Genomic DNA, 15839 nt, shown 5'->3' with positions numbered 1-15839 from the left:
CGCTAAAACATTCTCCTCCTAATAAGTAAATGCGATCAAGTGCATACTAATGATCTGACGCACCGTGGTCAGTGGTAGCATTTTATTTATGTTTCTGACCCGGCGTCGACAGGCTCATCACTGGACTTAATAACACATTTCTCCATGAACATAAATAAACATACGCTATCTGTATAACGCATGTACTTTAACCAATTTCTATAGAATTTCCGTAATGATAAATTCCCCCCACTAACAAAAAATCTTGCCCTCAAGATTAAAAACATTTAATATAATTTTGAATTTTATTCGGATCTTCGCTGTGATTCAGATGGCTCGTACATATACATCTACAACGAGAAAAAGATAATTAAAATCTTGCAAAAACACACAAAAAATAATAAAGGATTACAACACACAATAAAATATTGTATCATAAGGAACACACTATTGTAATATATATTAACAACATTTTAGCTTATGCATTTTATCTGGATAGAGTCGCCAAACTCTTTAGACTAGTGCTTCACAGTAATACATGATAAACTAAGATCGATATTAATCATTTGATCACATATAATTTTCATTAACACTATTGTCTTAACCCAATTATTATTTAAGGTTCACAAAATCAAAGTTCAACGCTTGTATATCACATCCGTGGAAAAGAGCACATCGTCAAAATAAATATTGTTTGTAAAAAATTATTCATTTATTGTCTCGCAAAATATTTGTTTGTCATCAAGTAACCATATTGGCAAAATACAATTAATATTACCGAAAAATTATACATGAATCTCAGTATGACCGTCAGCAGTAACCATAATACATTTTTTTTCTACCATAAAGCTGTGAGGACAAGAGAATAGAGACAAAAATATGCTTTTAATGTTACAAAGAATTCTATGTACCAAGAGTTCTACGTTTTTGTATACATGCATTTTATTTTTAAATTTAACATATTATTAACCCTTGATTTGTGTGTTACACAAATATTGATAACTATTTCAGGATGATATATCGAGACCCAATGCACAGGTGTGTTGCACCGATTAAAAAATTAAAAATTTTCAAAACAAAACCTGCTAGAATAATATAAAAAATCATTAATAAAAGATTTTAAAATTAAGGATATTTTAAGTATGTTGTTACTTTTTTTTTATATTGAATTAATTAGTGATGTTTGTAGTTTTTGATAAATGTGACCGAAATGTTAAATAGTAGGTCAAATGTTATAATATAAATCATTTCAACCAATTCACAGAACACGTTAGAATACATCTGTGTCTGAAAAGAGGTCATTTTGCATAGATGCTTATCTCTTTTGAAACGGTAATCAGGATTGTTAAAGTCAACACAAAGTATTGACAATATGATTTGTTTTATTTTCTGTTTTAATCTATTTTCTTTAGTTATCAGTGATGCTAATTAACCCATGTATTTGTAAAGACGCTGATGCTAGCTCTCTCGTAAAAACAATCTTGCCAAATAACCATTAGTCTAGGATGAACTGACCTAAGAACTGTGATGTTATCATTAACAGCCGGTGGTTGCACGTGCCAATGCGATACACAAGAAGGAAGATTGATAACTGAACTGAACTGATAAACAATACATGTACATACTTTTCTGTTAGTTAATAGTAATCATATATGAAAATTAGGTAAACATGTCATTTCTTTAAAAATCATTGTTATTTTGAAAGATATATCTTGTGCCTTATTTCATGCATTAATTGCATTTGTTAACATATATTAGTTTTCCTTTATATTTCATGTTAATAATTACATACATCTAAACACTCAGTAATTATTTCATTCATCAAACTACGGAATCTATCATATGCCTAGTTGATGGGAGGTATGTGATCAGAATGGACTCGATTACATTATAATCTGCCCTGAAACATTACACCATAAATGAGTCGGTGCTCATATTGTATGACAAAAGGTATGATTCTCGCAGAAATAAGGAAGACAAATCAATCAAAATGTGCCCATTAATATGTAATAAAGTGAAAATAGTACGATAAGAAAGCGGGTACCCTGATAGAAGAAACAAATGATGAAGACTGAAAATGATTGAGCACAAATTTATTGAAACCAACCTTAATAAACGATATCCCTTTTTATGCATTTGATCATATTCTTTTCTTATAACATTTATATATACAATACATATTTATGTTCGATTTTACCTTATCAATTTTGACACACATTTCTTTTCTTTTTCTAATTATCATATGACAATTTTTGCTTCATTTTCTTTATTCTATTTTGTAATCATCATTATCATTATTCTGATTATCAACATTATCAATTTTTTTATTTCAGTAATATGCACTTTTTTCTTCGTGTCACTGTTGAATTATATAACCCTCATATCATTTCTTTTAGTTTCACACTCTCATACAATTGTTATACTTTTTTTTTCAATATCGTTTTCTTTTTCTTTGCTTTACTGACGAATGATATAATTGTTTTAAAAACTGTGATACGTTATTTGACGGTTCTCAAGTGGGTTTTGATCCATCCGCCCATTTAACTAAATAATGTCGTTTTTTATTCATGTATTTCGATTTCAACAACTTTTTAACTTCATGCCACTGTCCATTTGGCTTTTTATTATCTTTATCTTGATTAGCTCTGTCTTTCGCATTATTTTGACAGTTTTGCTTATTTAGATCATCTCGATTTACAGTATTTTGATTATTGTTTTGTACTTCACCATTCTTATCATTAACAGGTGGTGGTCGGAAATCTCGCGGATCCTTATATAACTTTAAGCGATTCGCATGAACCGACGATTTCAACTCAATGTGATTATCACATCGGCGTAACCTAAAGGAATGATTTGGGTTAACCTTAATTATATAATAAGGACCCTCCCATTTAGGATGAAGTTTATGTTTTTTCCCTGGTGTACGTTTCATGATTTTAAATAGCACTTGATCTCTTATCTGAAATTGTGGTTCGTTTGTTTTTTTTATCATACCGTTGTTTATTTAGTTTTTGTACATCTTTTACATTTTGTTGTGCGATTTCTTGAATAATCTTTACTTTATGGATTAATTCTTTTACGTATGCATCAGGTGCTTTTTGTAATTCTTCAGATGGCAACAACGCAACATCTAACGGTAAAAACATTTCCTTTCCAAATACCATATAATATGGCGAAAACCCCGTTGATTGCGTTGAGGGACTCATTCTGAATGCCATCAAAATGCTGGGCAAAACTGAATCCCACTGCGTTTGTTATTTTTGGCAATAGGCGCGTAACGATTGTGCAAGCGTGGAATTAATTCTCTCACAAGCTATATTGCTTTGTGGGTGATACGAACTTGTGACGTGTCGTGTCACTTGAAAAATTTTACACAATATCTGCACTATTTTTGACATAAAATTCTGTCCTCTATCACTGACCAAAGTTCTAGGTGCCCCGTACCTAGTAAAAATTTCTTTGTATAATAAATGAGCAACCTCAGTAGCCTCCTAAGTTTTCATTGGCAATGCTTCTGACCAATGTGACAAGGAAACTGTAACCAATAGAATATATTGATAGCCTTGTGTTGTTTTTGGTAACCCTGCCAAACTATCCATATGCCATCTATCAAAGGTACCTTGGACTGGCAAGGGATGCAATGGTGTATTGCGAGCTGACGTGTCTCGTTTAACCCTTTGACAGATGTCACATGACGTTACTAAATCGTAAATATTTTGATACATCTTTGGCCAAAAATATTTTTGTTTAATTGCCACATAAGTTCTTTGAACCCCTAAATGACATCCACCTGCTATTGAATCATGATATGACCTTATGACATCATTTCTTAGTTTTTCCGGAACAGCTAATTGTTTTAAAATTACTTCCGTTTTTTCTTTATTTTTAGTTCTTGGTTGGAATATGTGATACAGTACATCATTTATGATTTCATATTGATTTGCCTCATACGGTTTTGCTTTTGCACGATTTTTATCTGCTGGAAGAACTCCTTGTTGTATATATTCATTAATATGTTTAAAATATGGGCAATTTTGTTGTTCATTTTTAATTTGCTTTTGTTCTGATAGTACATTTATTGTTGCAATTTCATTTTCTGTTACATATTCAGTCATTTTTAAAATTTCTTCATAATTTTCATTCGGATAAATGAATGTTATTTCTGTTTTTTCTGACGGTAACAAATCATCATCTTGGGAGAATGCATTTTTATTTTGAGAAAGAAATGTTTTGATCTGGGTATGGTCTTCTTGAAAGAGCATCACAATTCTGATGTTTTATTCCTGGTCTATGTTTAATATCAAATGTATATTCTTGCAATTTTAAAGCCCATCGAATTAATCTTGCATTTGTATGCTTTATAGTTTTTAACCATGTAAGCGCTTTGTGGTCGGTATTAACAATGAATTTATTGTTAATTAAATAAACGCGAAAGTGGTCAATAGCCGATACCAACGCTAACATTTCTTGTTCCGTAACAGAATATGCTTTTTCCGAATTGGTAAGCGCTCTTCCCCCATATGCGATTACATGTTCCTTATCATCATCTCCAATTTGTGCCAAAACATAACCTATTGCCATTCCAGACGCATCGCAAGATAAAATAAATTGTTTTTGAAAATTTGGATACGCTAAAATTGGAGTATTTGTTGAAGCTTGTTTCAATGAATCAAAAGCAGTTTGACAATCTTTTGTCCATTTAAACACCGCGTTCTTTGTTAACAATCTATTTAAAGGTAACGCAATTTTGGACTTTTCGATAATAATTTGCTAGACCAAGAAAACTGCGAACATCATGCTGATTTTTAGGTAAAGGATATGATTTTACCGCGTCAATTTTAAATGGATTTACTTTTATTCCGTCTTTTGATATAATATGTCCCAAATAATTTACTTCTGGTTTTGCAAATGAACATTTTAGTGCTTTTAATGTCAAATTTACGTCTCGTAATCTTTGAAAAACTAAATTAAGATGTTTTAAATGATTTTCAAAACTTACTGACCATACAATAATATCATCAATGTAAACCAAACAATGTTTCCACGTAAGACCTTTCAAAATCATATTCATGAGCATTTGAAAAGTCGCAGGTGCATTTACCAATCCAAAAGGCATTCTTTTAAACTGATATAAATTATCATGCGTAAAAAAAGCAGTTTTATGTTTTGTTTGTTCATCTAAGGCAATTTGCAAATACCCCGAAGCCAAATCTAGGGTTGAAAATATTTGAGCTTTAGTTTGACCTACTGCATCAAATACATCATCTAAACGCGTAGCTGGAAAAGTTTGAAGTTGAGTGACCGCTTTCAATTTTCTATAGTCAATCGCAAATCTATACTCATTATTAGGCTTTTTGACTAAAACAACCGGAGAAGCATAAGCAGAAGTACTTTCTTCAATTATATCGTATTGCAACATTTGTTTAATTTGTTTTTCAATTTCCAACTTTGCTTTCGGCGATGTTCTATATGGCTGCGATTGAATAGGTTTTTCAGTTTCTGTTATGATGGAATGGTAATAATTGTTGCATTTACCCAATTCTGCAAATACATCACTGTTTTGATTAATAAATTCTTGAAATATTTGTTTTTGTTGATCTGATAAAACAGCTGATGTTAAGTCTAACGGTACATGTTTATATTTTGATTTGCTAGTTGTGTTATTTCCGTCCATGGAATAAATAGCTTGCAATTGTGTACGGATCGTACTCACTGTAGCTATTATCGTGCCCGCGGTCAAGCATATGTTCTTATTGGATGCATTTGCTACTTGTATAAACACGCGCTTCGGCCGATTAATTACAAGACACTTTGCGATTGCGAGCTGCTTTTGTGTATTGCCCGTCGGTATGGTTTTTCTGAGTGCGCGAGAGTTTTATTGGAATATTTGCAAAGCCGTTTGGTTGTACGGTAATTGTTTTTGAGACTCTGGCCAACCCATTACTTACGTTAATTATATTAACATAAGTAGAAAACTCTTGTAAATACAATGTTTTCGTATCCCAATCAATGCATGCCTTTTGTTTTTCCATAAAATCGGTTCCCAAAATTAAAGATTTACACAAGTCTTGAATGACATAAAATATTTGATTAAATTTAAGACCTCCTATTTTCAACTCCAATTCGATTTTTCCATTAACTGTATGTGCCGTTCCCCCAGCACCAGTGATAAATGAAATTTCTGAATATTTAAGTTTATTTTCATTAATTTTGATTTTGTTCAAAGTTTCTGAATTAATGGCTGAAATTGCTGACCCTGTATCTAAAAGAGCGTTAAACCTAGCGCTTTGTACAAACACTGGAATAGAACATTTTCCTTTAAAAGAAATTAAAGCATCACGGGATTCCATCTCTTGCAACTCTATTGAATTCTTTTGACTTTTCTTTTGTTTGCGATTAGATTGTTGATTTGATTTAAAATTTTGAGTTTTATTTTGGTCATATTCTAATTGTTGAGATTGTCTCTTATAAATAGGATTTTGCACTTTTGAATTTAAAAGACATTTTCTGGAGATAGGTGCGAATCTCTTTTGTCGAACAAAACATGATTGTTTGCAAGCCCTTGAAAAATGACCAACTCTGTTACAATTATAACAGAAGGCATTCAGAGCTGGACATCTTGATCTATCCATGCACATGCCTAGACAAAAATAACATTGCTTAGCGATCATGCGGGGGTGTTGTGTTATCTGCTGCTGCTGTGCAGTAGGTGTTACATTGACATCGGGCAACGCGTATCTAGTCGTTCTTGACCTATTTACCCTGATATTCTGCCGTCTTAGTATGTAAATAGGTGTTTTTTGTGACGGAGAGTAATATCTAACCCTTTGCTGAAAAACAGGTGGTCGTTGCGCTACAAATTGTGGGGAATAATCTTGAGTTTGCGGCATCATACGGTTCATTTCACTAACTTCTGTCTTTGCATCATTTTTTTTCGTTTAAGTTCTTAATTTCTGACAACAAATTTTCATACGTCTCTAACGTTGTAATTTGACTTGGTTGAGATTTTTCTGCCAAAATTGCAATTTGCCTTAACTGTTCCATTGTTTTGGGATTCTGCGTAACAACATGTGTTTTAATATCAGATCTTAAACCATTCATTGCAACTGAAAGTAAAACTTTTTCTGGAATATTTTTAATAGTTCCCTTTTTTATAAGTTTTGTTAAAAAATCTTCAACAGGTTCTGTTTTTTTCTTGTTTCAATTGTAATACCGACAAATCCAAAAAAAAATTCTAATTCTGTAAATCTTTCCTGAAAAAGAGATGTTAGTAGCGTTGCGTTAATTTTTTGTTCATACGGTAATGAATCATACCATACTTTGGCATGACCCTCTAAATAAAACGGAAAAGCATTAACCTCCTTGGAATCTGGTAAATCGTGTAATTTGGCCCACTGCGTAAAACTTTGTAACCATGCTTTGACATTCTGAGTACCATCTCCTTTAAATTTCTCTAATTTGATAAGTGAAGACATTTTAAAGGTAGACAAAAGAGAGCTTCTACCTGCTGTTTGTACTGTGTCATGTAGTTCTCGTTGCTACATATTCCTGGCTGATGCTAGGGAGGTTCTCCGGTGCGTTGTTAATGTCCGGGACCTGATGTGCGTCCGGGGCGTTGTATCCGTCCGCGTTGATATGCTGTAAGCGTTGATTACGTCCAGGGAATCGATTCGGTCCCGGGTGTTGAAGAGCATCCCAGGCGTTGTTTGCGTCCGTGGTAATGATCAGACGATGCTGTGGAGGCGCTGTTGCTTTAGGTTTGTGTCCCAATTGTGTCCGTTATGTCGTTGATGGCTTTTCCGTGGGGCGGCTAGGACAAGTTGGAAACCCGGATTCCACCACTATATCATAACGCTCGATCCCGGTTTCTCCACTACTATATCATAACGATTTCAGTACTGTTTTATAAAATTCCACTAGGGAGTTATATGGAGTGTTATGATATTTAATTTGATCCTCGAGATCTTATTCCCAACATGCCCACACCTGGCGGGTGCCCTAGCCAAGGTGCTACTGGAAAGGCTCCTCCTCTACATGGGGAGTAGCCCGTGTCCCAGTCTGTATAAAAAGAGGAGGCAGAAAGACAGCTTCCAGATGACTACTGGAGAGCTGCGTTTCCCGCACCCCCATTTTATACGCACAGACACTGCGCTAAAACATTCTCCTCCTAATAAGTAAATGCGATCAAGTGCATACTAATGATCTGACGCACCGTGGTCAGTGGTAGCATTTTATTTATATTTCTGACCCGGCGTCGACAGGCTCATCACTGGACTTAATAACACATTTCTCCATGAACATAAATAGACATACGCTATCTGTATAATGCATGCACTTTAACCAATTTCTATAGAATTTCCGTTATGATAAAATCATCTCCGGGTTATGGTGTTTCGATGTTTCGGAGTCCGATGAATTATTTTTTTTTTCACTAAATTTAATTTTTACAATGGTAGCTGTTCACCACTAGTAGGTGCTATGAAAACTTCAGACCACGGGGTAAGAGCCTCTGTTGTTTTCGAGTACAATGTTCTTTGACCTTTTTTTAACATATAAAAAAACAACACTGTAAAAGGTCGACACCGCTTGATAAACACAGCACTAATGTCGACACGAAAGATATATTCGTCGGTGTATTTCATTTTTAATTCAGAACATTAGGGTCAGATTCTGTTAAACTAGATACGGTACATATACTGAAAATTTAGTCCACACAGAACGGACATTCAATGTTTCCGAGCCCGATGTTTATAATTCTATATTTACATTCAGTGTATATTTCCCTTTTTATTATACTTTCATGTTAAATACTGAAATCTGTTTGGTTTAGAAGCAGTTGACAATCCGTTCTAATACCCTCAGCGTTAGCAACACACTTAGCAACGGGCCGATAGAACGAATTGTTACATGCGCGTAAATTATTCGCGTACGGTTCGCCGTAGAACTCGCGTCTTTTCTATAAAAAAGCAGTAATTTGCTATAAAATTAAAATTAAGACATTCAGTATAATACAATAAATAGTGGAAGCGTCGGTTGACAATGGTTTTCTCGGGGTGTCAATTTCAACTGGTACCCTCCCAAACAGGCACTATTTTTATAATGTTTGCATTGGAAATCTGCGACGTTCAATTTTCTATGAATACACTTGGCTAATTCATGCGCCATGAGCATAAATATGAACGTCACCACGTGTTTTGAGTATATTTATTTTTGTAACATTAAATGAAACATTCAATCTTACATAACCAGATTGATATGTACTTTTGAAAAATAAGCAATAAATTATATCTACTCCTTAATTAAAAAGATTTTTCTCTACAAATTTTATGGCACTATATTTTTAGCCGTGGAAGCGTACTATAAATAACATGTTAATATGGCTGTTCCATGTATGTTTCATATCCCTGACTGAGAGCGTATATAATGGCTTTACAGCGACGATACACATATATTTTATACAAAAAAATCATCAGTATGAATATAAATATAAGCATTGAATGCTTATTTTTGGATGCCGTCGGTCCTATGACACACCAATGCGGTGCAGACAAATTATCATACCGCGCTAACGCGCGGTATTCAATTTGTCTGCACCGCATTGGTGTGTCATAGGACCGACGACATCCAAAAATAAGCATTCAATGCTTAAATATATGCTAAACAGATGTATTACAGGAGGGCCTATATCTTTTAAAAAAGAAGTTGTACCAACACAATATGTTGACAGTGTGAGAGCACTTGCGGGTGAACCTATCAATTTCATCTCAGGGGTAGGGTGTTTCGATGTTTCGGAGCCCGATGTTTTTATTGTTTTTTCCCTAAATATAATTTTTACAATGGTAGCTGTCCACCACTATAGTCTGTCCCAAGATATTTATGCAGTACATTTGGACGATTTTTAATAAAAATACACATACCTGCGAAAGAAGTGCAATTAAAATAGTTGAAGGGACAATTTCCAAGATAATTTCATTGACACATTATCATCTTTCACTCGGAAAAATTCACAGGAACAAAAACAGATTCCTTACGGAGATTTTTAATGGAGAATGTTTACATCTTTTTTCCATTCGGAATACATCGCGCAATTTTTCAACGTTATCATCCGGGCTTGCTGCAATACAAAATACCCGTAGACATCACATTTTTTAGCATTGTATTGAAACCTGATAAGCTAACAGGGGCGTTTCGACTGAGAAATCTTGGAAATTTTTCATACTTTTGAATGAACACCGTTTGAACCCTGGGGTATTTATAAATATCAAGCAATTAAGCAAAATCTGAATTCAGGATATCTTGGGACAGACTATAGTAGGTGCTATGAAAACTTCAGCCCACGGAGTAAGACCCTCTGTTGTTTTCGAGTACAATGTTCTCTTACCCTTTTTTTTTTACATATATAAAAACAACACTGTAAAAGGTCGACACTGCTTGATAAACACAGGACTAATGTCGACACGAAAGATATATACGTCGGTGTCAGGGATGGGGTAATTGAAACAAGAGGCTCAGGGGCCACATCGCTCACCTGAGCAACAATAGCCTTAACTCTGATCAAATTATCATAACAGTAACAAAATCAAAATATCTTGACAACTAAGTACGGTAGATCTTGCTAAATATTTAAAATATCCGCCGATTTTTATCCACATATTTTTATGGTAAATACCAAGCCCCTTTTGTTGTATCTATAAGAAGATTTTTCTCTATTCCTATATACCCCCCCCCCTTTGTGGCCCCCCATTGTGGCCCCACCCTATCCCAGGGGACCATGATTTAAACAAACCTGAATCTGCACTATCTGAGGATGCTTCCACTCAAATTGGAGCATTTTTGAGAAGAATTTTTAAAAAGATTTTCTCTATATATTCCTATGTAAAAATTACCCCCCCCCCCCATTGTGGCCCCACCCTACTTCCGGGGACCATGATTTGAACAAACTTGAATCTACACTACCTTAGGATGCATCCATACAAGTTACAGCTTTCCTGGCCTAATACTTTTTGAGAAGAAGATTTTTTAAGATTTTCTCTATATATTCCTATGTAAAAATTCATCCCCCCCCCCCCATTGGGGCCCCATCCTAACCCCTGGGAGCATGATTGGAACAAACTTGAATCTTCACTATCTGAGAATGCTTCCACTCCAATTTGAGCTTTTCTGGCCTAATAGTTTTTGAGAAGGAGATTTTTAAAGATTTTCTCTATATATTCCTATGTAAAAATTCATCCCCCCATTGTGGCCCCACCCTACCCCCGGGGACCATGATTTGAACAAACTTGAATCTACACTACATGAGGATGCTTCCATACAAGTTACAGCTTTCCTGGCCTAATAGTTTTTTAGAAGAAGATTTTAAAGATTTTCTCTATATATTCCTATGTAAAAATTCATCCCCCCCCCATTGGGGCCCCATCCTTACCCCGGGGAGCATGATTGAAACAAACTTGAATCTTCACTATCTTAGAATGCTTCCACTCCAATTTGAGCTTTTCTGGCCTAAAAGTTTTTGAGAAGAAGATTTTTTAAGATTTTCTCTATATATTCCTATGTTAAAATTTATCTCCCCATTGTGGCCCCACCCTACCCCCGGGGACCATGATTTGAACAAACTTGAATCTACACTACCTGAGGATGCTTCCATACAAGTTAACAGCTTTTCTGGCCTTATAGTTTTTGAGAAGAAGATTTTTGAAAAATACCTACAATTTTTTAATAATTCTAAATTATCCCCCCTTTAAAGAGGGCGTGACCCTTCATTTGAACAAACTTGAATCCCCTTCACCCAGTTATGCTTTGTGCCAAGTTTGGTTGAAATCTGCCCAGTGGTTCTGGAGAAGAAGATGAAAATGTGAAAAGTTTACAACGACGACGACGACGACAACGACAGACAACAGACAAATTGTGATCAGAAAAGATCACTTGAGCCTTTGGCTCAGGTGATCTAAAAAGTATTTGTAATTGAGTGTAATTAATTACATTTTTCAAAGTAATTGGAAGTAATTTGTAATTGAGTCTGCATTCAGTTACAAGTAATTGAATGTATTTAAATACATTTCAAAATTATCATGTATTTTCAATTACTTTTCAATTACATTTCAATTACTTTTTTTTTCAAGTTTAAAATTTAAAAAGGTGTCTTATAATGATGTTTAGTTTGTATACCTGTTTGGCATGGGCTTTTGTTTATACAAAAATTAGTCTTATAGTGTTTAATATCTTTAAACAGCATGACACACTGCCCAGGGCAATAGGTAAAGGTCTAAATTTGTTCAGGTGTGAACCCCTTTCATACCAAAAAACTCCCCTATTTTAGAATCTAGGGGTTCTAAATTAATCACATTCTTGTGAATTATAGACATTATTATTTTATATACTGATAGGCTGTACTGCCCCAAAGTTGTACTTACTGAATAAACCTATTTACGCAAACAAAAATTAAGTATAGAGAAAATCTTGTTCAGAACCAAACATAAACTCGATGAATGATACTGGATGAAAAAGTCAATGAAAAATTTTTCTAGAAATTTTAAAGCAAAATCTATAAATGGTGATTCAACTGAACGCTAACCTTTCTAACCAAATACCGTACATAAAGCTTTGTGTATATCTCATTGCTGTTTATACATGTATTTGTTCTCAAGATTTAAAAAAAATAAAACTAAAGTAATTGAAATGTATTTAATTACATTTGTCAAAGTAATTAAGAGTAATTAATTACATTTGAAAAAATCCATGTAATTGTAATTGCAAGTAATTGATAAAATTATCAATGTATTTGAAAGTATTTAATTACGTACATTTCAAAGTAATTGACCCCAACCCTGGTTGGTGTATTTCATTTTTAATTCCCTTGGTGTACAGTCGGGTCTGATTCTGTTAAGCTAGATAGGGTACATGTACTTTCAGCTTAACTAAACAGTGATAGTGCTAGACTATTGGTTACTTACACTGAAAATTTCAGTCCCCACAGAACGGACATTCAATGTTTCCGAGTCCGATGTTAATAATTCTATAAATGTTAAATAGATGTATTACAGGAGGGCCTATATCTTTTAAAAAAAAAGAAGTTGTATCAACACAATATGTTGACAGTGTAAGAGCACTTGTGGGTGAACTAACAATTTCATCTCTGGGGTAGGGTGTTTTGATGTGTCGGAGCCCGATGTTTTTATTGTTTTTTTTCCGTAAGTATAATTTTTACAATGGTAGCTGTCCACCACTAGTAGGTGCCATTGAAAACTTCAGCCCATGGGGTACATATTGTAAGAGCCTCTGCTTTCTAGTACAATGTTCTTTGACCTTTTTTTAACATATAAAAAAACAACACTGTAAAATGTTGACACCGCTTGATAAACACAGCACTAATGTCGATAACAAAGATATATACGTCGGTGTATTTCATTTTCAATTCCCTTGGTGTACAGTAGGGTCCGATTCTGTTAAACTAGATAGGGTACATGTACTATTAGGTTAACTTAACAGTGATAGTGTTAGACTATTGGTAAGTAACACTGAAAATTTCAGTCCCCACAGAACGGACATTCAATGTTTCCGAGCCCGATGATTATAATTCTATTTATGTTAAATAGATGTATTACAGGAGGGCCTATATCTTCTAAAAAAGAAGTGGTATCATAATAATATGTTGACAGTTTCAGACCACTTGCGGGTTAACCTAACAATATTATCTCCAGGGTAGGGTGTTTCGATGTTTTGGAGCACGATGTTTTTTTTGTTTCACATGTTAGAAACTTACCGATGTATAGTTTACTATGTCCCATCCACCTACATTTCGTGTTATTTTACCTCCCGTTTGTAACCTGCAATTTCACTGTGAAAAGTCAACTCAACCTGCAGTAATAGCCGCAAGTTTTACAATTTACCTCTGCTTCTCATGTACTTAACATTAGGGGCCTTCATATTGTATACCAATTCCAACAAGAGACATCCCTCTAACTAATACTAATCATTAAAATTCATTTCATGAATCTTAGCAACACTCATATAAGCCTTCAAGTACAGCAACTCTCAATTTTACAAAAATATGAACGGGTACTTTATTTTTCCGAAACTGTCCCTTGCTACCTTTAACTTAGTACACTAACATTTTATGAAAAGACGTTTATTCTTAGAATTAGAGAGCTAATGCAATTCTGAGAAAAAGTATACCACACATTGCCAATTCCATTGAGGTTTAATAAAAATATGGCCATTTAAGTGAACCCACCATTTCCACTTTCCTTTAGTAAACACAGATTCATAGGGTTATCCATAGTAAAACATCTTTACCCAACCTTTTAGAGGTCAATTGTTGTTCAACCTCCTTAAATAAGAAAGATTATCCAATACTTCATACATCTACATGATATTATCATGATAAAAGCATCACATCACTTAGAAATGCCCTTACATGTATACCCTCCCCCTATCTTTTGATTTTCATAAGAAGACATGGTTTGACATCTTTTACCTAATTTTATGAAACTTGTGGCAATTTCTTTGAGTCATTTCTCACACATATTTGAAAACAATCGTCAATGATACTAAAAATTGATCTTTTTTTGTGTATTGGATGATTTGTAGCATTTTTATTAACAAATAGACATGCTGTCCTGCATGTGATTTCTTGTTTCCATGAAAAAATTAAGCTAACAATCATATTTAGTAAATATCTAACCTATTCTGGTTTCTAGTCTCCTTTTAACCATGCTAAAACAGTAAGACCTACAAGTGAGACATCTGCCTTCAGTTAAAATTAAATTCAAACACACCCGGGTCATATACCTGGAGACAGATGAGAATTCCATGAAAAATGTTCAAATTTGACTTGTTTTTCTACATTTTTTTATGCATATATACATTAAAAAGGTAAAAATATGTTGTTTCTTGTTCATTTAATAAGTACTTATTATAGCAGATGTTATTTCAAGGTCAAATGTACATTATAAAATACAAAATAAAGGCATAATTGCATACTTTTATTGAAAAACAAATTTTCACAACTAACAATTGTAAATTTCTTTAAACAGCCTTAATTTTGTTTTTTATAATTTCTTATCAAACACAAACCACAACAAGGCATGATGCTTTCTTAAAGTTCCACTATTGTTCACGCATTATCCGATTTAATTTGAATTACCGGTAAATAGTCAGTAGAACACAAGGAAAATGCATGTGGGTAGAGGTGACCGGTTAACCTCAAGAAGCTGAAACCACAAGAATCAACAGGTAAAAGCCATGTGGCCGCCATGTGGTAACAAGGGTCCGTTTTGGGCTGAAATAAAAAAATCAATTAGCTGTGTTAACATACTTATAATAGCTGTGATTACATTAACATATGCATAGTATTTCTGGAGAAAAATACACTGACCATGCAGTGTAATAAGTATGACATATCCCAATACATGACATTAACATTTAGGCAGTACAAAAACAAACATTTGCATATCAAGTCATAATATCATATTAGCATAAAAAAAATTTTTGGGGTAGAGACACATATCAAATTGAGAGGAGAGAGAGAGAGAGAATTTGTTTTACTGTAGTGCGACAGTCAATATTTCAATTCGTAAACTACAAAGGAATATTACCCATCCGAACAGCGTCAAGTATAAGCTTCTCCTATACCATGTTTTGTCAATTCTACTGGGGTTTTTTGCGAATAAATTTAGCAAGTTTTTTTTTTTAGTTTTATTATTAATTAGATGTTTTAAAAACAATACTATGCATAATGCGCATAAAATTCCATGAACTATTTTGCAAAGCTTTGGATTTTGCTTGCACATAGAAAAAAAATGAGGGATTGATATTATAATTACATGCTCATTTTAAAATTCAATGCACTGTTGATTTCTTTA

General features: G+C 33.8%; 1 long non-coding RNA gene across 1 annotated transcript; it reads right to left on the bottom strand.

The window, feature by feature from the left end:
- Positions 1–250: 250 nt before the first annotated feature.
- On the bottom strand, positions 251–8285 carry LOC128160637 (uncharacterized). The gene is made up of 2 exons (XR_008240309.1): positions 7484–8285; positions 251–329 (listed from the first exon to the last, which is right to left on the bottom strand). It is a non-coding gene; the product is annotated as an uncharacterized LOC128160637 (long non-coding RNA).
- Positions 8286–15839: the final 7554 nt, after the last annotated feature.

The sequence above is a fragment of the Crassostrea angulata genome, chromosome 8, assembly GCF_025612915.1.
Source record: "Crassostrea angulata isolate pt1a10 chromosome 8, ASM2561291v2, whole genome shotgun sequence".
Lineage (NCBI taxonomy): Eukaryota > Metazoa > Mollusca > Bivalvia > Ostreida > Ostreidae > Magallana > Magallana angulata.
Note: the sequence above shows the minus strand (reverse complement) of the source record. Positions and strands in the feature narration are given on the sequence as shown.